The 24750-nt window shown below is 36.3% G+C and overlaps 1 protein-coding gene and 1 long non-coding RNA gene across 51 annotated transcripts in view; one reads left to right on the forward strand and one right to left on the reverse strand.

Moving 5' to 3' along the window:
* Nucleotides 1-24750, forward strand: part of LOC127632132 (protein NLRC5-like) — a 377053-nt gene that overhangs the window by 60073 nt on the left and 292230 nt on the right. The window lies entirely within an intron of this gene.
* LOC127632158 (uncharacterized) lies at nucleotides 1640-3537 on the reverse strand. Its single transcript, XR_007969056.1, has 3 exons — nucleotides 2288-3537; nucleotides 2053-2146; nucleotides 1640-1792 (listed from the first exon to the last, which is right to left on the reverse strand). It is a non-coding gene; the product is annotated as an uncharacterized LOC127632158 (long non-coding RNA).

Consider the following 24750-nt stretch of genomic DNA (forward strand, 5'->3'; position numbering starts at 1 on the left):
ATAAAATTCTTCATCATTTCTATCCCTGTAACTCTTCTTTCTAAGTTGAAGTTGGACATTCTGCCACGTTAATCTTGAAACAATACCGCACTTGATCTTTCAATGTGATTCTGGAAAGAAGTCGTCTGGCTTATTTTCTCTGCTTACAACAAACCTTTGATTTCTGAAATAATGAATGTTTTTGATTTGGGACTCGGGGTCAAAGGTCATGGATGACAGGTGAAAACTGCTAACTCTCTGTGGCCAGTTTCATCTCCAGAAATGTAAAGTCACTGATTCGAAGCCCAATTTGAGTCTTTTCTGTGTGGATCTAAAGTTCTTCTATGACTCTCTTTGTTTATCATTTAACAAGAAAGCCACTAAAACTGCTCTGAAACAAATGATGCTTCCATTATAATAGTTTTTATTTATTTCTATTTATTGTATGTTTCATTTCTATTGCTTGAGATGTTTTGTGAATTAGTTTGTCTTTTTAGTAGACTATATCTGTTTACTGTATCTTGAGTGAAAATGAACTTTATTGTCTCGCTCAACCTCGAGTTTCCTGTTTTCAGAAGTGTTTTTCCCCTGTGATATATGAATCCCCTGAAATCTTTGTTCAATTAAAATAATCACATGCTGCCATCTTGGCCACCTTTGACCTTTCCTTGCCTGGTGTCTGGAGTTCCTGCAGGTGTGACCTCATTTCCTGTGGCCGTTTGAAACACTCAAGGCAAGTGCAGAACTGTGTGTTTATATGTTTTGGGATTATTTGTGATAAATGTGTAGTATTGTACTGTTGTGCACTTTTGCATGTTTGTTTACTTTCTAGAATTAATTGTGTTCATGTGTCGTGCATTTTGTGTCGGTTCAGCAGCTTTAAGTCAACATGAAATACATTCACAACCTTTTTACATCTGCAGTGTGATGTTTTCCCAAGTGAATCAGGATATTCAATGACATGGAAAAGAAGGGCGGGACTTGATTTATACAAATAGAATTGATTGGATCATGAAAAGTGGGCGTTTAATACCAGAATGGACTCTGTAGTTTGAGGGGAGGAGTTTTAAAATAAGAGGGATCGGTGATGTCACAAGAAAATGAAAGTCGTTTCAGAGGCGGAGAAAGTTACATTACATGTTGATGAAAGATCAATATTCTCTCAAGTGCATCAAAAGACCACAAACATGAATTAAAACACTTTAAGACAACGTAAATAAAATAAAAAATATCTTTATTCATCATAATTAATAAATATGCAATACAAACAATATTTATAATAGTCATCAAAATACTGACAGATATCAGACTGACAACAGATGCAACAGAAATGGGCGGGGCCAATGGCACATTCTAAACTCCGCCTCCACAACCAAGCCCCACCCATAGAGCAAATCTCCAATCAGACGCATCATAGCCACAGAATGCAGAACAGTCCTTCTGATTGGCTGAGATTTGAGCGTCATATTTGCATACTGAAAGTTTTTACTGCCGCACAAACAGTTATAAATGCTCAAAGATTTTGTCATCAAGTGAGCGAACTGTTCGACAAAGTTTACAGATAACAGAATGGATGTTTTGTTCCAAGTCAAATATTTGTACAAAATAAAGTTGTTTAAAAATAAAACAAACATTTCCATGAAAAAATCAGACTAAACGAAATTCACTCTCGTTTTTTTCTGTTTTTGTCTCGATCTCTTTCGTCTTCAGAGTCACGTTCTCTCAAACTCTCGTTCTCTTTTGTTCTGGACGTCCTCTCTGTTTCGTTTGTTTGTTGTTGTTTTGCAGTCTGCAGACGTCTCGTTATGTGTGTCTGAGACGAATGAAGAAGATATCAGTGTCTCCAACTTTTCTTTTTCTCTGTCATCTTCATCATTTCTTCTTTTTCCATGAAGTTCTCTGTGAAGACAAAGACAGAAAGTGTTTTAGTAAATTATGCAGGATTTATTTAAACTGCTACAAACTGAATTGGGGCAACAGCAGCGGATCAGCGTGTCAACACAAATGAATATTCACGAACATGAACCAATCAGACTTCAGCAACATTGAAAAATGTCAACTTTTAAAACTTACCTATGCACTCAGGACAGCATTTCCCTTCCATGTGGATGGGGTCACTGCAACTCAATAACGGACACTGTTTTCACTGACACTTCGTAACTCCGTGCTGGTATAAAAAGAGAACGGCGCACGTTAGTTGTGCTATTAAGAACTTAAAATCTGCAACTATTCAGGCAGTTCTTAACTTTAATAGTGCTTCCAATTGACAATAAAACATTAATTTCGTATAAATAAAAGAGAAACTCACGTCACACCAGCAGGTGATACATTTCATCTCCCCGACCAGCGGGACGCTCGGGTGCCAGTGTTCACTGTTCTGGAAGTTTCTGCCGAACTTGCAGTGACGCGTTCCGTCCGCCTGCATCATTACATCATCATCCAGAGGGGGCGTGTCCTCCGCTGGACACTCCTTACAGCAGTCTGAAGGGTTGCGTCTGATTGGTCGGCTGCAGGTGAGCGCCGGACACGTCACTTTCTCGCAGTGCACTTCTCCGGTTGAATCCTGAGATGATGAAAACATGAACATTAGTGACTGATATTATTATAAAAGAATATTAATAGTTTACAGCCACAGTTGTCCAGAACATATAATAATTCTGTGATGTTTTGTAATGTTTGTAAACTCATCTTGCAGGTGCACACTGCAGCACTTGATGTAGCTGAAAGGAGGAACGAACTGGTGCCACGTTGTGCCAGCCAGGTGCGGGCATCTTCTGATCACCTTCGAAATAACAGCCTGAAACAACAAAAAACATTTGACTCTACAAATCAGTTACAGCATCATTCACACACTTTTATTCATAGTAACAATATTCAATTTGATGGAAATAAAATTTGACTAAAACTCACAACAAATTTTTCTTTTCTGTTGACAGAAATCAAACAAATCTTTAAAATGAAGCTTAAAAATACAAACGTGTTAGATAATTTTGTCATTCAATGTATTTAATTTATTTTCTTGACCTGCAATCCCCGTCTCGATGCGGCTCAGCTGAGGGAAGAAAGAAATGACACAGAGAACCAATGCTATCAAATCCTTCTTCAACGTTTATTCGTACAGCACTTCATTATATGGTCCAGCAAAACAACATTCCACTGGACTAAAGAAACATTCTTTACCTTATCTGGACATGACATACATGTTTGATATGAAATACGTTAGTTCTTAGGACAGAGAGTACAGATAAAAGAAACACATTTCTATAGATTGCAGTTTACCAACACACCCTTCAAAACAGGAAACAGCTTGCAAGACATCAACTGTGTCTTGTAACAGCCAAGTACACTATACTGACAAGAGAAGAATATGTTGAGAGCCCTTATTATTTTACATTGCCCACTTTGATCCTGAAAGGATCACGTAGCCCTCTCAACAAACTTCAGTATTAGGTATACGAACATAGTGGAGCATGGTGATATTATGTCTGTTTATCATCACATTCAACTTTTGCATTAGTAATTGTAGCAAACATGGGCCAAATAATAACATAAGTATAATGCATACAGCAATCGATAGAATGGAAGACATCCAGGGTGCGAACCACCCAAACATATTGAAAACATTTCCCCATATTCCCTGATGACCAGCGTTATCTGCTAATACTTTAATCAACTTATCCATTTCCTTTCATACCTTCATGAATTCACCATCATCATCAGTGTGACCCAGGATGTATGTACAGCATTTGTCACAAAATATTTTACATTCTCCTCTATTTACATTTACATTTATGCATTTGGCAGAGGCTTTTATCCATCTTTAGCCAAGAGTTAATCCAAACATTTAATACCTCTTGGCTGTCCAACACTGTCTAGATATACTTCAGGGTCACTTGAGGCATCACCTTCTATGTACCTTCGTTTCCGGGTGTTTACCCGTACCTTCATAACAGAAACATCTTCCTGTAACATTACCATAAATCATAAACCATCATACATTATTTCTAGGAATTGGAATTACACTTGTGACTCCTTGCTGTTGTGTTGATACTGAACGGGCATAGGCAAGCATGACCGCCTGCCATATGCAGAGTGTCAGTAGGGATGTCTTCATGTTGACTGTTTCGGGTCCCTCCTCAGGTCCTCCTAATTCACAGATTCCCACTTGGGCACTGGTGCTGCGTGATCAGCTCCTCCATCACCATTTATGCCATTTAATATTTTAATGAGGGAATCCACATATTCTGCAATCACCACCTCCTTGTCACCTGTGGAGAGAAAGCCAGCGCAGCCTTTGACTCAAGGGGTCGGGAAAGGCTTACCCATTAGTATTTCAAATGGAGAGATTAACAACAGAGGATGGTGACATTCTGAGTTCAGTCAGCCGAATCTCTATATTATTTATTTTCCCAAATTTTCACCATTTTATCATTTTACCTCACACGCAGGAAAGCTTCTGTCCATCTAGAACGGCAGTTCCAGGTGTGGTAATGAGACGTGCTTCGTAGGCTTGTGTCTGTTATTCTGTGCGCACGTTAGACACGAGTCCAGGATTAATTTTACTGCATTTCGTGCCCCATTTATTCAATAAGTTTGATTTATTGACTATAACTTTTTCTTTTGAAACGTGCGAAATACCATGATAATGTCGACAGAGTATTACTATTTCGGTCTTGGGCAGAGCCAGATGCCCTTGTTCATCCCTTAACAAATTATTCCGGTCTGGTTTCACTTTATTTGAGGCCCAATGTCTTTGTCTTTTACCAGTGTTGATTGTATCATGGAAAAAGTCTCTTCAGCTTCATTCAGCTCTGGGCTTAACACAACTTCCTTTGCAGCCCACTTTGCTACTTCATCAGCATACTTAGAGTCTGTGCATATATTGATTGATTTAACTTTAGCCAATTGGCATGCTCTGATCAACGGAAACAACTCAGCAGCTTGTGCAGCAATATGGGAGCAAATAAGCTTCAATGATTCAATTCGGAAGTTCTGTTACAGCATACCCAAAGCAGTATATGGAATAATTTGGCTTGGAACAGGACCCATCAACATGGACTCATCAACGTACCAATGGTTCCCCTCCTCCAGGGCGGATGATGAAACATCCGGCTTGCAGGAAGTACATGTTTACAGGCGATCGATGCAATCATGTGAATCGTTTTAAAATTCACCTTTAGTTAGTAATTTGTAATGGTAAAGTCGGGGCGTGTACATTGGAGGTTGGTTTATTTGTCAGATTAGCAGTAGCCAATAAAAAAACTTGATCAATGTTGTGCTGTCATGTGTTGTGCATGATTGTTTCTACCTGGTGAGAGGTGTGCACAACTAATGGATGTGAGAGAACAATACGTTCTGCATGTTGTACCATCAACTCCGCAGCAGTCACTGCTCGCAAACATTCAGGGAGGCCTTTGGCGACTGCCTCTAAAATTTTGACAAGTATGCCACTGGTCTATATGTTCCGCCACGGGACTGAGCGAGGATTGCTGCTGCTGTGCCTGTCGCCTTGTGCACGTACAGATGAAAGGGTTCATCATGATTTGGTAGCAATAGTCCACTTGATAGGTTCCTCAGCCCTTGAGAGTGTTGCTTCTCTCAGGATTTTGTCATATAACGAGCAGTTTGGCACCCATGCTCGACAATAGTTCACTAAACCCAAGAAGCTTTGCATTTGAGTCTTTGTTTTAGGGTGTTGGAAGGTAGTAATCGTCTTCACTCTGTCTGTGGAGAGACGTACTGTTAGTTTCTGTAGTTCATGACCCAGATTGATAGTTCAGTTTCACCAGCTTTTCTTTTGATGTCTTGAAGCCAGCCTTCGCTAATACATTGCACACAATAGTTGAAGAGGCTATGCATGACTTGATATCCGGGCTGGATATGTCGTCAGCATATTGCAATAGACAGGTGGCAGCTTGATGTAGCAAAGTAGCGTGTTACTATTGGCCCCCATATGTGAAGGCGAACAGCGGCTGCGTAACAGGCATGACTGACACTGAAGAATGCAGAACACAAATTAATAATAGTAAAATGAGTGTGGTCTGCTGGAATTTAGTTAATAGTAGTGCACACATCCGGCACCACTGGTGACAATGACATTCATTTATTCAACTCTTGCGTTAATCTCCATGTATTATTAGCTTTCTTCATAGGATTAATTGGTGATTTATATGATGAGTGAATGGGTTTCAAAATACCTTGTTTCAGACACTGTATTAATGCCTTTTAATACCTTTGTTTTTCTGGCTGATGATACTGTTTGCAGTATACTGGCAAGTTAGAGCAGAGTTTGGCAACATATGGTCTTACATCAATAAGGTCCGCCTCATCTTTGTGGGTGGCCCATAGCGCTGGGTCGACGTTGAGCATTTCCTGTTTTGCAGCAGAAGTGTTGACAGACGTTGAGCTGCAAATTTCTCTGCAATATCCTGAGAAGATAATATAATATACTTTGTGTCAAAAAGGTATTTATGACATGATTTACGACCTAATTGTTGACCTTTGACCTTTCCCCCTCCGTTAGCCCCGCCCCCTCCCTCTTTCCCTCCCACCCCACCTTACCCCATTCCTGTGTGTGTGTGTGTTGTGGTGTGACGTGTTTGGTCATCTGTGTATTTAAAAAGAAGTTTAGGTTTGAAAATGAGATATTATATGGTTGATGATGAAATAATTAATTATTGTAATCATTGAGTTGTTTTTCAGAAACATGTTAAAGTAATGTGTGTGTGGGATTCATTTGGATTTATTATTATTATTGTAAGACATAAAAAGCAGTATTATGTTTAAAATGTGTTTAAATGACATCTTTAATGAGTGTGTAATGCTTGGTGTCAAACATGGTACAAGTTTTTTATTAACAAAAGGGTGAAAATGTGAGCCAAAAATCAGTGGATATAAGACAAAAACATTTAAAAACTTTTTAACAGAGGAGAAAATGCATGTTTAAACAATTCCTTGTTGTTGAAAAGGATTCCTGTTTTCACTCTCTCTGTCATTTCATTCTGAATTGAAGGGTCTGTGTCCCGGTATGGGAGAGATGTGATTTGAGTGTAAACACTGAGCTCTGATCTACGCTGGAGCTGTTGTGAAAACAAAGGCAATTCAGTGTTAAAACATTGTTCTCGGCAAAATGATGTGGTTTTCAACATCTATAATCTTTGATATTGGGTTAACAAATACACGTATTATTAACAAAAGGGTGAAAATGTGTTTTTTCTAAACAGTGGATATTGACTGAGCAAAAGCAAAGGGTGCTAGTCATTTTTAAAAATAAGGAATAAATGGTGTTACGAAAGATTACGTTTAACATTAGTTTATTTATTTTAAGCCATAGTAAAAACTCATTACATTACATGTGGTCTTCAGATTTGAAAACACAACCCATTTAAAACAGACTGTCTAGTGTATTTGTGTGACAACTTACCCCTGTGACAACTTACCCCGCTCTCCCCTATTTTGTGTGCAAATGTCACCGATGAGACACGTTTGTGTGAGAGACGGCAGCGGGGTGTTTAACAAGTGCATTACTCTTTTAAAATGATATTTTTCCAAGCGAATGTTTGACATTAGTTTAGCAAACACTTTTATTTTACTAAAACACAATAAAATATATTTTTTCAGCTATTGCTCTAACAACAATATCTTACATTTTTACCCTTAACAATGTTTCTCTAAACAGTGGATATTGACTGATCAAAATCAAAGAGTGCTAGTCATTTTTAAAGATAAGGAATAAATCGTTAGCAAATGCATATGGGTTATTTTATCACTGATCTTTTTTATAGATCAAAGGTTCAGATTGTCAAAACACATCAAAGACATTTTAAAAATATTGAAAATAGTTTATCATCCTTAATCTTTGATATTAGATTAACAAACACAATAATTAATTTTATCTGTAACACTAACAAAAGGTCTTACATTTTAAAAACAAAATAGTTCGCATTATAAAATACAGATTTAACACAAAAATCTTACATTAGTTCTGCGCAGTCCCTTCATGAGCGGGTGTTTGTAATAATGGTTTAAGAACGGTGACAAATGCAAGACAGTCCTCCGTCATCATTTCTCTTAGGATGCGTGTATGTGTGTGTGTGTGTGTGTGTGTGTGTGTGTGTATGTGTGTGCGTGGGGTGGGTGTGTGTGAGTGTGTGTGTGTATGTGTGTGCGTGTATGTGTGTGCGTGGGGTGGGTGTGTGTGTGAGTGTGAGTGTGTGTGTGTGTGTGTGTGTGTGTGTGTGTGTGTGTATGTGTGTGTGCGTAGGGGTGTGTGTGTGTGTGTGTGTGTGTGTGTCAGCCCCTGAGCTCTGATCTACGCGAAGGTGTTGTGGAAATGTGCTTTAACTGACAAAACATGCTTTGACAGTACAAATGTGGGGTTCCGGAGAGTGTGCGGATTTTTTTAACAGCTGAGAAAATAAAAAGCCAAATTAGAACAATTGTTGACTAGTCTAAGGGAAGTGTATTTTCTGTGTAAATATCCATGGGTGCGTTTCTTCACGAGCATTCGTCTGCTGCAGATTTGTCACAGTTATATTTACCTACAGTCATAACAAGTGACATAAAAAATGCACATCCGATATAAACTCAAACAATAGAGCAATTTACTTAAATCAATGAGTGGTATACATTTAAAATTGATGTGTACCAAAATAATACATTCTGATGCTCATACCTGTATGAACTGTTGAATTATGTGGGGATGTTACATGAGTCTCGGGGGGTGCACAATAAGCCCTCCGGAGACGAAGATATAGTGAGTTAGGCGTGAGGTAGCTGAGTTAGGGTCTCCGTTATTTTAGCGGCACAGGAATCTCCGCAAAGAACACATCACGACTAATGTTATAATGTTACCCGCTGTAATAGGGCTATTGTGCATGACAGTGGACTTTATTGGTATAATCCGCCAAAGGACATGGACTGATTATTATCCTGGTGTGACTTTGCGGCCGCCGGAATCACCCTCTCATGCACTTCACACCTCAGGTAGGGGTCTTGCCGACCCAGGACAAGGGAAGTGTTTTAAATTATTCTATGTAACATTGTATGGATGCTTTTCTGATGTTTAATAAAGTAAACTGTCTTTGTGAAATAGTATGTATGAGTTGAGTTGTGTGATTTATCTTCTGGCATTGACAAGTAATGAAATAACATAACTGTTACACTTGCAAAAGATTTGACAATTGCAATGTACGTTTAACAACACGTCTTAAACATGAGAGACAAAAGCGAGTTATAAAAGCAAAAGAATAAAAGAAAACGTTATAGAGAGAGAATGTTCTCGATATGTGACTGAAAATGATAGAATTAAACTTAAAAAGTAGCTACAATGCTCAGAACTATGCAACCAACAAGCAACATCGTATCAACATAAAAGAACAGAGCGACAGAAGTGTGCCAATATCAAACAGCTAATGATATAACTATTTCTTCTTTTCGTTGTAAAAAGCAGGCTGAACGGTGTGTTGGTCCACTTTCAAACCATATGATTGTTCATTAGGTAATACGATGTTTATACACGTGTATTATTCGGTAATCAATCTAAAAATATTTTATTTTAAGCCATAGTAAAAAACTCATTACATGTGGTCTTCAGAGTGTCAAAACACAACCCATTTAAAACAGACTGTCTAGTGTATTTGTGTGACAACTTACCCGTGTGACAACTTACCCCGCTCTCCCTATTTTGTGTGCAAATGTCACCGATGAGACACGTTTGTGTGAGAGACGGCAGCGGGGGTTTAACAAGTGCAGTACTCTTTTAAAATGATATTTTTCCAAGCGATTGTTTGGCATTAGTTTAGCAAACACTTTTATTTTACTAAAACACAATACTATATATTTTTCAGCTATAGCTCTAACAACAAATATCTTACATTTTTACCTTTAACAATGGTTCCCAATCAGTGGATATTGGCTGTGAAGCAAGATTTTCAATTTTAAAGATATAAGGAATAAATGGTGTTACGAAAGATTACGTTTAACATTAGTTTAACAAACACGGTTATGTTACTAAAATGCAGTAACACATTTAAATGCTAATTTAGATGCATCTTTAGCACAAAGATTCTTAAATTTATTAAAGACATGAAAAGTGTCTTTCTAAAACGATGTGTAAAGGGCATACTGCAAATTAAATACACATTCACTAGGCAATACAGTATTTTAGCAAACAGGTTTATTTGACTAAAACGCAATAATGCTTTTAAAGAATTCTGACGATATCTTTAATACAAAGGTTTGTTACATTTTTAATTTAAACATGAGATTCTAAAACAAAGTCTACGGTTATGTGGCAAAACACACATTCAGTTTAAATATGAACAAATATTTAACAAAAATAAAGTTTTGTGTTTTGATTTATATTACTAAAACACGATAAGCATTTCACGTAATTCTTCATGCTGTCTTGCATTTTTACTTTTTGACAAAGAGAAATGTTTTTAAACATTATAACACATCTCTAGCAATGACGCTTTAAAGATGCTGAACAAAAACTTTACCATAAAATGTATTTAACATTTTTATTTCAACAATGATCATTTTAAATGAAATACCATAAATTCATTGTAAATGTAAACAAAGATTCTTACATTTTTCCACTCAAAGTCTTTCAATCGATACTGAACTCTTACAGGAAGTCAGAGGTCTGGGGTGGGAGGTTTTTTCAGAATACACACACACCTCCTGATCAGACATGATGGTGTCTTGTGTATTTCCGTTCAACAAGACAATATGGTGCCGTGAGTATCCTGGTGTTTTATGGTTTGCGTTCATTGAACAGCATGGTGAACCCAAAAGTGTGAAAGAAGGGGGGTAAAAGGGTTTATTTTGTTATAAAAGTTTTTCTTTTGACCCATCAAGTGCTCCATGTAACGTTGTGAAACATGGTAGAGATGTGGTTAAAGAAGTATTGCTCTTTGTAATACAGGCAACAATTAAATATAATTACTTAAAAGAATAGAAAGTTTTTAGAAATCACTTGCAAAATCAATAGTTCAAATTCAGAGGTTTTTATAGTATACTGCACACAGTTATCATAAAATCCCATGTCAATTAAAGTGTGAACATTTCAAAGAAATTGTGTGCTAGCATACTGGAAAACAAGCAAATGACTTGTGTTATGCACACATAAGACATTTTAACACCAATTCATACCCTGAAAATACATCCATGGTACCGTTACGTCAGTGGGGTGTCAAACACAAATGCAAATGCTGAGTTTACTTTGACCCCCATATTTTGGCATTAATTTACTCATTCATGGATCAAACCCTCACACTCAGAAACTTGTACATGTAAACAAAAATGTGTACTGTTGCGATGCCAACTGATCTTACTGATTTTTATTTCAAGAAAACAACTAAACGTGTACCAATAATCTGTGGCTGAATCATTTAAAAGGACTGCCGATAGACTATACCAAAACCCTCAGCTGTGAAATATTCAGAGTTCAAAGATTTACATTAACGCTTCGAGATCTTGGCGCGTCTTCACCCCACCGCCACAAAACATTTGTGTCTGGATCATAAAATTAGGCTATCACACAGCATGAAGTCGAGCCCCCGCCACAAAACATTTGTTGAGTGGCACCTTAAAGTCTGGAGCAAAAAACGCCTTATCAATTTGATTGGAGAAATGCAACACAACACGTGTTAAAGTTACAATTTATAATGCATACTATTTCAACGAAAACTCATACTATTTGTTTAAAATATGTTTTAGTCTCTGGTAAAAATAAATAAGCCTTGTTAATCATTTATTCGTTTATTTTAAAGCGTCGTCTAAATGAGATTGCTCTGCCATTATACTCTGTTTGCGTAAAATAAACTAATATCATTCAATATCCGCTGTTTTAGAAGCTCTGGGTTAAAAATAAAAAATGTATCATACTTTTGTATTAAAGATATTTCGTCAGAATTATATATAAAATAAACCTGTTTACCAAAATACTGTATTTTCTAGTGAATGTTGTTAAAGTTTTTATAATTTTAGAGTGCTTTTGTCGTATTTGCCAACTTGATACATTTTTTTAAAACAAAATGTCAAAGTTTTCGTTAAATACATTTAAACGTTTAAATAAGGCTTTAAAACACACAAACACTGATCAGGAGGGGTTAAGCACCACCCCCGCGGAGGGTTTGTCAACTGATATTACGCCATTGCCATTTTGGACGAGCTCGTGAAAGGACTTTAAACGGAGTCGTGTAAGATTTCTGTCTTATATAGTTAAAAATATATATTATGTTTTAGAAAATGTATCCTGTTTCCTAGGTTAATGTTAAACACAGTCTTACTTACATCACTTATCGCTGAATGAGTTCATGAAACGATTTTAAACGGTAGATTTTGTGCTGCATTTTACAATTTATGCTATTTAAAATGATATTTGTTGAAATACAAGTTTTAAACACATTTTATGTTTTTGTTCAACATCTTTAAAGTGACATTGCTAGTGATGTGTTAGAATGCCTAATGTTTAAAAACACGTTCTTCTCTTTGTCAAAAGTTTAAAATGACAATTTTTATTCTTTTCCACACCCATACTGACATCGGTGTGACTCCCAGCACATACCACACCTTCGCTAGCATAAGAGCATTCAAGACCAAGAACTTTCCCTTTAGGGTTAACTCTCTCTGTTTCCAGAAATGTAAAGCTCTTTCTATGTTCCCAACCACTTCTTCCCACATTAGATCCCTCATCATTCTTTCATTTTTCCAATTCTTACACCCAAAATCTTTAAGCCCTCTTCTTCTTTGAAAGGAAACAATTTTTCAATATTCTCACCTTCCCCTATTTTCATGTACACCATTTTCTGTATATTTATTCTCACCCCGGATCCTTTACAGTATCTTTGTAATAATTCCATAGCTTTTCTAACACTTTTAACATCGTTCACTATTAAAGTTGTATCATCTGAGTATTGATACATTTTTTGTATCTCTTCATTCTCTCCTAAAACAAGCCCTTTGACCTCCTTTTCAGCCCTTATTGCCAACCCCAAAGACTCTGCCACTAAACTGTATAACTGTGCCGATAACGGACATCCTTGTCTAATTGATCTGGAGATATTAAAAACCCCTGTTAAAAACCCCCCTTGCACTTTACTTGACTTTTAGCCCCTTTATATAAAATTTGTATCCACTTTATAAAATTCTTCCCAAACCCAAATTTTCCTAAAATCTGAAATAAAAACTCATGCTCCACTCTGTCAAAGGCTTTTTCTAGATCCAGACTTATCCCCTTTTACCCTCAGCCATCATGTAGCTCACCACGTCCCTTATGCTACAAGTTGTCTGTTATATCTCTTCCTTCAATCGCATATGCCTGATTTGTTTCAATAATATTACGTAAAAATTTTCTTTAATCTATTTGCTAAAATCTTTGCTAAAAGTTTAAAATCTGTGTACAGAGTACAGTGTTTGTGCATGTGTGTAGTTAGTAAGTGTTTGTATGGTGTGATAATCTGACACACACACACACACACACACACACACACTTTAAAGTTAAGTATCATTATAATATCAAATTCACAACGACCAGTCCTTCTATACATTACACTTATGTACACAAGTACATTAGTACGTTGACTGAACCACAATAAATGTTTCTCCAAACCTGGAATAAAATAATGTGCCAGAGTGTCGTTTAAACATCTCATGTTTGACGTAATCAACTAAAGTTGTTTTCCCTGAAGACCCGTAAGAAGAGTTGTTTTTACAGGCTATTTGTTAAAAGAGTCCTGTTGTGTGTAATGGTTGTGGAGAGAATGAAGAGATACAAAAAATGTATCAATACTCAGATGATACAACTTTAATAGTGAACGATGTTAAAAGTGTTAGAAAAGCTATGGAATTATTACAAAGATACTGTAAAGTATCCGGGGTGAGAATAAATATACAGAAAATGGTGTACATGAAAATAGGGGAAGGTGAGAATATTGAAAAATTGTTTCCTTTCAAAGAAGAAGAGGGCTTAAAGATTTTGGGTGTAAGAATTGGAAAAATGAAAGAATGATGAGGGATCTAATGTGGGAAGAAGTGGTTGCGGGAACATAGAAAGAGCTTTACATTTCTGGAAACAGAGAGAGTTAACCCTAAAGGGAAAGTTCTTGGTCTTGAATGCTCTTATGCTAGCGAAGGTGTGGTATGTGCTGGGAGTCACACCGATGTCAGTATGGGTGGAGAAAAGAATAAAAATTGTCATTTTAAACTTTTGACAAAGAGAAGAACGTGTTTTTAAACATTAGGCATTCTAACACATCACTAGCAATGTCACTTTAAAGATGTTGAACAAAAACATAAAATGTGTTTAAAACTTGTATTTCAACAAATATCATTTTAAATAGCATAAATTGTAAAATGCAGCACAAAATCTACCGTTTAAAATCGTTTCATGAACTCATTCAGCGATAAGTGATGTAAGTAAGACTGTGTTTAACATTAACCTAGGAAACAGGATACATTTTCTAAAACATAATATATATTTTTAACTATATAAGACAGAAATCTTACACGACTCCGTTTAAAGTCCTTTCACGAGCTCGTCCAAAATGGCAATGGCGTAATATCAGTTGACAAACCCTCCGCGGGGGTGGTGCTTAACCCCTCCTGATCAGTGTTTGTGTGTTTTAAAGCCTTATTTAAACGTTTAAATGTATTTAACGAAAACTTTGACATTTTGTTTTAAAAAATGTATCAAGTTGGCAAATACGACAAAAGCACTCTAAAATTATAAAAACTTTAACAACATTCACTAGAAAATACAGTATTTTGGTAAACAGGTTTATTTTATATATAATTCTGACGAAATATCTTTAATACAAAAGTATGATACATTTTTTATTTTTAACCCAGAGCTTCTAAAACAGCGGATATTGAATGATATTAGTTTATTTTACGCAAACAGAGTATAATGGCAGAGCAATCTCATTTAGACGACGCTTTAAAATAAACGAATAAATGATTAACAAGGCTTATTTATTTTTACCAGAGACTAAAACATATTTTAAACAAATAGTATGAGTTTTCGTTGAAATAGTATGCATTATAAATTGTAACTTTAACACGTGTTGTGTTGCATTTCTCCAATCAAATTGATAAGGCGTTTTTTGCTCCAGACTTTAAGGTGCCACTCAACAAATGTTTTGTGGCGGGGGCTCGACTTCATGCTGTGTGATAGCCTAATTTTATGATCCAGACACAAATGTTTTGTGGCGGTGGGGTGAAGACGCGCCAAGATCTCGAAGCGTTAATGTAAATCTTTGAACTCTGAATATTTCACAGCTGAGGGTTTTGGTATAGTCTATCGGCAGTCCTTTTAAATGATTCAGCCACAGATTATTGGTACACGTTTAGTTGTTTTCTTGAAATAAAAATCAGTAAGATCAGTTGGCATCGCAACAGTACACATTTTTGTTTACATGTACAAGTTTCTGAGTGTGAGGGTTTGATCCATGAATGAGTAAATTAATGCCAAAATATGGGGGTCAAAGTAAACTCAGCATTTGCATTTGTGTTTGACACCCCACTGACGTAACGGTACCATGGATGTATTTTCAGGGTATGAATTGGTGTTAAAATGTCTTATGTGTGCATAACACAAGTCATTTGCTTGTTTTCCAGTATGCTAGCACACAATTTCTTTGAAATGTTCACACTTTAATTGACATGGGATTTTATGATAACTGTGTGCAGTATACTATAAAAACCTCTGAATTTGAACTATTGATTTTGCAAGTGATTTCTAAAAACTTTATATTCTTTTAAGTGATTATATTTAATTGTTGCCTGTATTACAAAGAGCAATACTTCTTTAACCACATCTCTACCATGTTTCACAACGTTACATGGAGCACTTGATGGGTCAAAAGAAAAACTTTTATAACAAAATAAACCCTTTTATCCCCCTTCTTTCACACTTTTGGGTTCACCATGCTGTTCAATGAACGCAAACCATAAAACACCAGGATACTCACGGCACCATATTGTCTTGTTGAACGGAAATACACAAGACACCATCATGTCTGATCAGGAGGTGTGTGTGTATTCTGAAAAAACCTCCCACCCCAGACCTCTGACTTCCTGTAAGAGCTCAGTATCGATTGAAAGACTTTGAGTGGAAAAATGTAAGAATCTTTGTTTACATTTACAATGAATTTATGGTATTTCATTTAAAATGATCATTGTTGAAATAAAAATGTTAAATACATTTTATGGTAAAGTTTTTGTTCAGCATCTTTAAAGCGTCATTGCTAGAGATGTGTTATAATGTTTAAAAACATTTCTCTTTGTCAAAAAGTAAAAATGCAAGACAGCATGAAGAATTACGTGAAATGCTTATCGTGTTTTAGTAATATAAATCAAAACACAAAACTTTATTTTTGTTAAATATTTGTTCATATTTAAACTGAATGTGTGTTTTGCCACATAACCGTAGACTTTGTTTTAGAATCTCATGTTTAAATTAAAAATGTAACAAACCTTTGTATTAAAGATATCGTCAGAATTCTTTAAAAGCATTATTGCGTTTTAGTCAAATAAACCTGTTTGCTAAAATACTGTATTGCCTAGTGAATGTGTATTTAATTTGCAGTATGCCCTTTACACATCGTTTTAGAAAGACACTTTTCATGTCTTTAATAAATTTAAGAATCTTTGTGCTAAAGATGCATCTAAATTAGCATTTAAATGTGTTACTGCATTTTAGTAACATAACCGTGTTTGTTAAACTAATGTTAAACGTAATCTTTCGTAACACCATTTATTCCTTATATCTTTAAAATTGAAAATCTTGCTTCACAGCCAATATCCACTGATTGGGAACCATTGTTAAAGGTAAAAATGTAAGATATTTGTTGTTAGAGCTATAGCTGAAAAATATATAGTATTGTGTTTTAGTAAAATAAAAGTGTTTGCTAAACTAATGCCAAACAATCGCTTGGAAAAATATCATTTTAAAAGAGTACTGCACTTGTTAAACCCCCGCTGCCGTCTCTCACACAAACGTGTCTCATCGGTGACATTTGCACACAAAATAGGGAGAGCGGGGTAAGTTGTCACACGGGTAAGTTGTCACACAAATACACTAGACAGTCTGTTTTAAATGGGTTGTGTTTTGACACTCTGAAGACCACATGTAATGAGTTTTTTACTATGGCTTAAAATAAAATATTTTTAGATTGATTACCGAATAATACACGTGTATAAACATCGTATTACCTAATGAACAATCATATGGTTTGAAAGTGGACCAACACACCGTTCAGCCTGCTTTTTACAACGAAAAGAAGAAATAGTTATATCATTAGCTGTTTGATATTGGCACACTTCTGTCGCTCTGTTCTTTTATGTTGATACGATGTTGCTTGTTGGTTGCATAGTTCTGAGCATTGTAGCTACTTTTAAGTTTAATTCTATCATTTTCAGTCACATATCGAGAACATTCTCTCTCTATAACGTTTTCTTTTATTCTTTTGCTTTTATAACTCGCTTTTGTCTCTCATGTTTAAGACGTGTTGTTAAACGTACATTGCAATTGTCAAATCTTTTGCAAGTGTAACAGTTATGTTATTTCATTACTTGTCAATGCCAGAAGATAAATCACACAACTCAACTCATACATACTATTTCACAAAGACAGTTTACTTTATTAAACATCAGAAAAGCATCCATACAATGTTACATAGAATAATTTAAAACACTTCCCTTGTCCTGGGTCGGCAAGACCCCTACCTGAGGTGTGAAGTGCATGAGAGGGTGATTCCGGCGGCCGCAAAGTCACACCAGGATAATAATCAGTCCATGTCCTTTGGCGGATTATACCAATAAAGTCCACTGTCATGCACAATAGCCCTATTACAGCGGGTAACATTATAACATTAGTCGTGATGTGTTCTTTGCGGAGATTCCTGTGCCGCTAAAATAACGGAGACCCTAACTCAGCTACCTCACGCCTAACTCACTATATCTTCGTCTCCGGAGGGCTTATTGTGCACCCCCCGAGACTCATGTAACATCCCCACATAATTCAACAGTTCATACAGGTATGAGCATCAGAATGTATTATTTTGGTACACATCAATTTTAAATGTATACCACTCATTGATTTAAGTAAATTGCTCTATTGTTTGAGTTTATATCGGATGTGCATTTTTTATGTCACTTGTTATGACTGTAGGTAAATATAACTGTGACAAATCTGCAGCAGACGAATGCTCGTGAAGAAACGCACCCATGGATATTTACACAGAAAATACACTTCCCTTAGACTAGTCAACAATTGTTCTAATTTGGCTTTTTATTTTCTCAGCTGTTAAAAAAATCCGCACACTCTCCCGGAACCCCACATTTGTACTGTCAAAGCATGTTTTGTCAGTTAAAGCACATTTCCACAACACCTTCGCGTAGATCAGAGCTCAGGGGCTGACACACACACACACACACACACACACACACCCTACGCACACACACATACACACACACACACACACACACACACACACACACACACTCACACTCACACACACACCCACCCCACGCACACACATACACGCACACACATACACACACACACTCACACACACCCACCCCACGCACACACATACACACACACACACACACACACACACACACACACATACACGCATCCTAAGAGAAATGATGACGGAGGACTGTCTTGCATTTGTCACCGTTCTTAAACCATTATTACAAACACCCGCTCATGAAGGGACTGCGCAGAACTAATGTAAGATTTTTGTGTTAAATCTGTATTTTATAATGCGAACTATTTTGTTTTTAAAATGTAAGACCTTTTGTTAGTGTTACAGATAAAATTAATTATTGTGTTTGTTAATCTAATATCAAAGATTAAGGATGATAAACTATTTTCAATATTTTTAAAATGTCTTTGATGTGTTTTGACAATCTGAACCTTTGATCTATAAAAAGATCAGTGATAAAATAACCCATATGCATTTGCTAACGATTTATTCCTTATCTTTAAAAATGACTAGCACTCTTTGATTTTGATCAGTCAATATCCACTGTTTAGAGAAACATTGTTAAGGGTAAAAATGTAAGATATTGTTGTTAGAGCAATAGCTGAAAAAATATATTTTATTGTGTTTTAGTAAAATAAAAGTGTTTGCTAAACTAATGTCAAACATTCGCTTGGAAAAATATCATTTTAAAAGAGTAATGCACTTGTTAAACACCCGCTGCCGTCTCTCACACAAACGTGTCTCATCGGTGACATTTGCACACAAAATAGGGAGAGCGGGGTAAGTTGTCACAGGGGTAAGTTGTCACACAAATACACTAGACAGTCTGTTTTAAATGGGTTGTGTTTTCAAATCTGAAGACCACATGTAATGTAATGAGTTTTTACTATGGCTTAAAATAAATAAACTAATGTTAAACGTAATCTTTCGTAACACCATTTATTCCTTATTTTTAAAAATGACTAGCACCCTTTGCTTTTGCTCAGTCAATATCCACTGTTTAGAAAAAACACATTTTCACCCTTTTGTTAATAATACGTGTATTTGTTAACCCAATATCAAAGATTATAGATGTTGAAAACCACATCATTTTGCCGAGAACAATGTTTTAACACTGAATTGCCTTTGTTTTCACAACAGCTCCAGCGTAGATCAGAGCTCAGTGTTTACACTCAAATCACATCTCTCCCATACCGGGACACAGACCCTTCAATTCAGAATGAAATGACAGAGAGAGTGAAAACAGGAATCCTTTTCAACAACAAGGAATTGTTTAAACATGCATTTTCTCCTCTGTTAAAAAGTTTTTAAATGTTTTTGTCTTATATCCACTGATTTTTGGCTCACATTTTCACCCTTTTGTTAATAAAAAACTTGTACCATGTTTGACACCAAGCATTACACACTCATTAAAGATGTCATTTAAACACATTTTAAACATAATACTGCTTTTTATGTCTTACAATAATAATAATAAATCCAAATGAATCCCACACACACATTACTTTAACATGTTTCTGAAAAACAACTCAATGATTACAATAATTAATTATTTCATCATCAACCATATAATATCTCATTTTCAAACCTAAACTTCTTTTTAAATACACAGATGACCAAACACGTCACACCACAACACACACACACACAGGAATGGGGGAAGGTGGGGTGGGAGGGAAAGAGGGAGGGGGCGGGGCGACCGGGGGGGGGAAAGGTCAAAGGTCAACAATTAGGTCGTAAATCATGTCATAAATACCTTTTTGACACAAAGTATATTATATTATCTTCTAGTGGCATCAGGTTCTGTGTAGAGAGAGTCTGACTGGACGCTGTTACTGGGAGACTGAATGGAGCGGTGACAGAGTTTATATATCAGTGACATATAAAGGAATCAAGAGGAAAGGAATGAGAAATGATTGTGTGTTTGGATGTAATAAAATCTCCTGGAGTCTGATCTGCTTTAATCACAGTTTCACTGTTAGACACAATAATATTATCACTGTCATACGAGTCCCTTCAGACGACTCTAAGAGAATAGGAGTGTATCTGGACTGGACGTCCGGCACTCTGTCCTTCTACAGCGTCTCTCACACACACACACTCAAACACTTACACACATTCAACACCACATTCACTGAACCACTCTATGCTGGATTTAATGTTTATTATAATGATTCCTCAGTGACTCTGTGTCACATTAAACAACCGTCTGTGTGAGAAACAACAGAGAACACACACACATACTCACACACACACACATACACACACACACACACACACACACATAAACACACACACTTATACACACACACACACACACATGTGACTTATATAAATATTTCGACATTAACTCACTCAAACTGTATTTAATCACAACTGTAACATATTTCCTGCTGTATTTAGTTTGTGGTGTGTGTGAATGATTTGTATCACACATCTTAATATCAGAAACATTATTCCCATGGATTTATTTCCTATTATCAGGATGTGGATCATGTCCTGGACTGAATAAGACAGTTGGGAATGATTATTTCTGTGAGCTTTTCAGAATCAGATGTATTCATATAAATGATGTGTTTTAATATAAAACAGTATTTCCATCCGTGTAAATAGTTTCATTCATCATACTTGAAATAAATCAATGTTGAGATGTTAAATGACAATATATATGTGTTAGCTGTAACTGTGACTTTATACTTGCACACAATTAAAACACTGAAGTGAATCTCTTTCTGTGTTTCTTACACAAGTGTTCAGAATTACTGGAATTACTCTGTCATCATTTACTCACCCTCATGTGGTTCCAAACCCTTACCACTGACTTCACTCTTTAATACAATGGCAGCTGATAGTGACTCATTTTAAAGCTTCAAAAGGACCCAAAAGTGTTATAAAAGTAGTGCATGTAACATGCTCCAAGTCTTCTGAAGTCATACGACGGTTTTGATGAGAAACAAGCTGCAATTGAAGTTATTTTACAGTCAAAAGTGAAAGTGAAAGCACTCATGAACATGCAAATGAGAGCGATGACAGAAGTGAAGATTTATTGTGTTTAAATCACGTGAAATCCACCAAATTAGTCATTAATCCTTGTTTTTTAAAAGAAATGACATTAATGAAATCTAACATGGTTTTTATTCTTCTAATGATATTAAGATAATTTAGTTATTTTTATAAGCTAAAACGTTATAAAAGTGACATTTGACCCCTTTAAAACCGAAACTGCCTAAATGAAACATAAATGAATACAAATGTGGACGATGATCGTTTTTATAATACTTCCTTTCTTCCCCCATTGGTGTGGAAATGGCACATAAATGGAGGACAGATAAAGATTACAGAGTCGAATCTTCTCTAAAATGCCCTGAGGAGAACAACAGGTAAAGGTCATCTGTAAACCTTAAACCAGTGGTTTCAAACATGTTTTTGGGGACACACAACTCTGCACATGTTTAATGTCCCCCTTATTGAACACACTTGATTGAAATCATCCACTCGTTAGTAAAGGCTCCATGTCCTGATCTGGGGTGTCAGATAAGATACTAAATATTCAGAGCTGTGGGTCCCCAGGAGCAGGATTGAACACCCCTGGTCTAAAGTGCTTGTGTGGGTATAGTCCAGTCCAGTTCGCCAAGTGTGGCATTTTCAACACACTCTCATGGTGAACTCGGCGGGATTCGGGCAACTTTTCTACATTTGGCTAATTCGTATGATATCGTGCGACTGCACTCGTATGAAGTCCTATGACTTTCACTAAACCAATGATGTCACTGGACATCATTTCCATACGATGACTTGCTTCTGTCACACACAACAGCTTCCTCTCATGTTTACACTCTCTACTGATTGGGGAAGTTTAGATAAGGGGTTTGGGTATGGCCATAATATTAATAAGTTTGTCCTTAACGCCTCGTGCGCAGAACTCGCGCCTACTTCCGCATTCCAAATCCGGGAATTTACACGTGATGAAGTCCGACGAGTTTATGCAAACAAACATGGTGTGAGACCGTAAATAAATAAATTAGGGCTGTCAATCGCTTCAATTTTTTCACTCACCTGGTCTCGGTTTAACCTTCAGCGGCCCGGTTAATCGACCGCGAGTCGACACTGTAGTTTCGACTTTAACCTCCCCGTTACTCCATCTGAGAGAGAACGATTGCTTCTTAAACCTGCTGGATCTGTTTCTCCAACTCCTGATGCTCACAAACACAACACACAGTCACATCTGCACACTAGTCTCATAACACTGTAACAACATGACATATAGTAATGGGTCTTAAATATATTCCAGGTTCAATCGACAGCATTTGTGTTATAATGATGATTAACACAAAAATGTATTTCCTTAAAGCACAAATGTGTGTTCCAGTGACACACTTCCAATGGAAGTCAATGGGGTTTAATCTGTAAACATTAAAATACTGTTTCAAAAGTGTGTATATATATATATAAGGCCTGTTTTTTTTTATATGATTTATTCATACAAATTTACGCTGTAATTATCCGTGAGCAAATACTTCATACAAAATAAAAATGACGGTAATATAAACTTGTTTGTTCCCACCCCAAATTCAGTGTTTCTGTGTTACACTCAAATGAACAATTATTATTAAACAATTACAATTATTATAAAGCAATTTTATAGTCACACAATTTACATTTTCCGACTAATTCAAAATATGAATAGATTTCTTATGGTTATTTCTGTGATAAAAAATACTTTAACATCGAAAACGTCACTAACTTCAGCTTTATCCGTTGCGACCGGATCAATTTGAACTTGCGAACCGGATCAACCGATTCATTGAAAAGATTCGACTCAGAAGATTCACTAATCGGACTCGGTCAACGCTCGTTCTCTGTCACGAACTAACGACTTATTTCTCGGTTTGTTCCTCACACTAATCTGTTAAATTGATTTTTTTAAGACTTTTAACGGACGAGTCGTACGAACTAAACTACTTTTATGATAATTATGGTGTTTATTTAGTCGTTTATGGACTTGGAAAAGTGGCCTGGATATTCTTTTCAAAAATCACGTTTGTGTTCCACTGAAGAAAGTAAGTATGGGGTTTGAAACGACCTGAGGGTGAGTAATGAATTGTGCTTTTTGTGTAAACTGTTTATTTAACTCTACTGCACGTTTGATATGTGCAGTGTTACAAACATAACTCAATTTTTCGTTTTGAAACATTCAACTCTTGATTCCTCTCACAATGTTGATTAAAACACTTGAAATGAACTTTAGTTAACAGGTTTATGAACGCACATTCTCTCAGATTAACTCACATGATATACAACATAAGTCTGTAAAGGGATCTGCAGACTGTGTACAATTATCGCCCCCTCAGAAAACAACCGTTATCATTTAAAAATGTTAAATTCCCGCTCTTACGGTGATGCGTCACTACGGGGCGCTTGGATCAAACTAATAACAAGAAAGGGGGAGCGGGTATAACATCAGTACAACAACATTATTGTATTCTTATAATAATAATAATAATAATTATATATAAAAAAGACTTTCGTTCAAGAGAGAAACGCAACAGGTGTTTTAGGCATACACTCAAATAAAGCGAAACAGAGCGAACAAAACGAAGAACAATTAAATGAACCCCCTCAACTGTGTGTTGTAAAGTTCTGAGGTGCTCAGAAATAACAAGGAGGGGGGCGTGTCCTGAAAGATTGAAAACATACACACACAGACACACTAACCGTCAACGAAGAGGAAGATGAAGATATCCATGATAAAGCTGATCAGTGTCATGGCGAGTTCCAGCAGCATGAGGAAGATCCAATCCGCCCCGATCCCAGACGTGAAGAACCGCTGACGGTACAATAACCAGTCTTAACAGAAACTACAGTACCCATAATGCATCAGAATTCACCTGACGGACTCCATGAAGAGACGGAGGCCTCACAGCTGCTTCAAAATACATGTTTGAGGTATGACAGTGTATAATTAATGTTAACATAATGTGAAAAAGATGCAATAAATGTGAATAGTAACTGAGGCTCATTCTGCCTAATATACAAGTTAAGCTCAATCAACAGCATTTGTGGCATAATGTTGAAATTATTTTGACTCGTCCCTCATTTTCTTAAAAGAAAGAAGCAAAAATCAAGTGAGACACTTACAATGGATGTTGATATCTGGAGGGTTTAAAGGCAGAAATATGAAGCTAAGTCCCGCCTTACAGGTAAAAGAGCCAATCACCTTTTAGATACAGACATCTGTCAATCAACTCTAGAACACGCATGCGCATTAGCT

This window comes from Xyrauchen texanus, chromosome 38 (genome assembly GCF_025860055.1).
Source record: "Xyrauchen texanus isolate HMW12.3.18 chromosome 38, RBS_HiC_50CHRs, whole genome shotgun sequence".
NCBI classification, from domain to species: Eukaryota; Metazoa; Chordata; class Actinopteri; order Cypriniformes; family Catostomidae; genus Xyrauchen; species Xyrauchen texanus.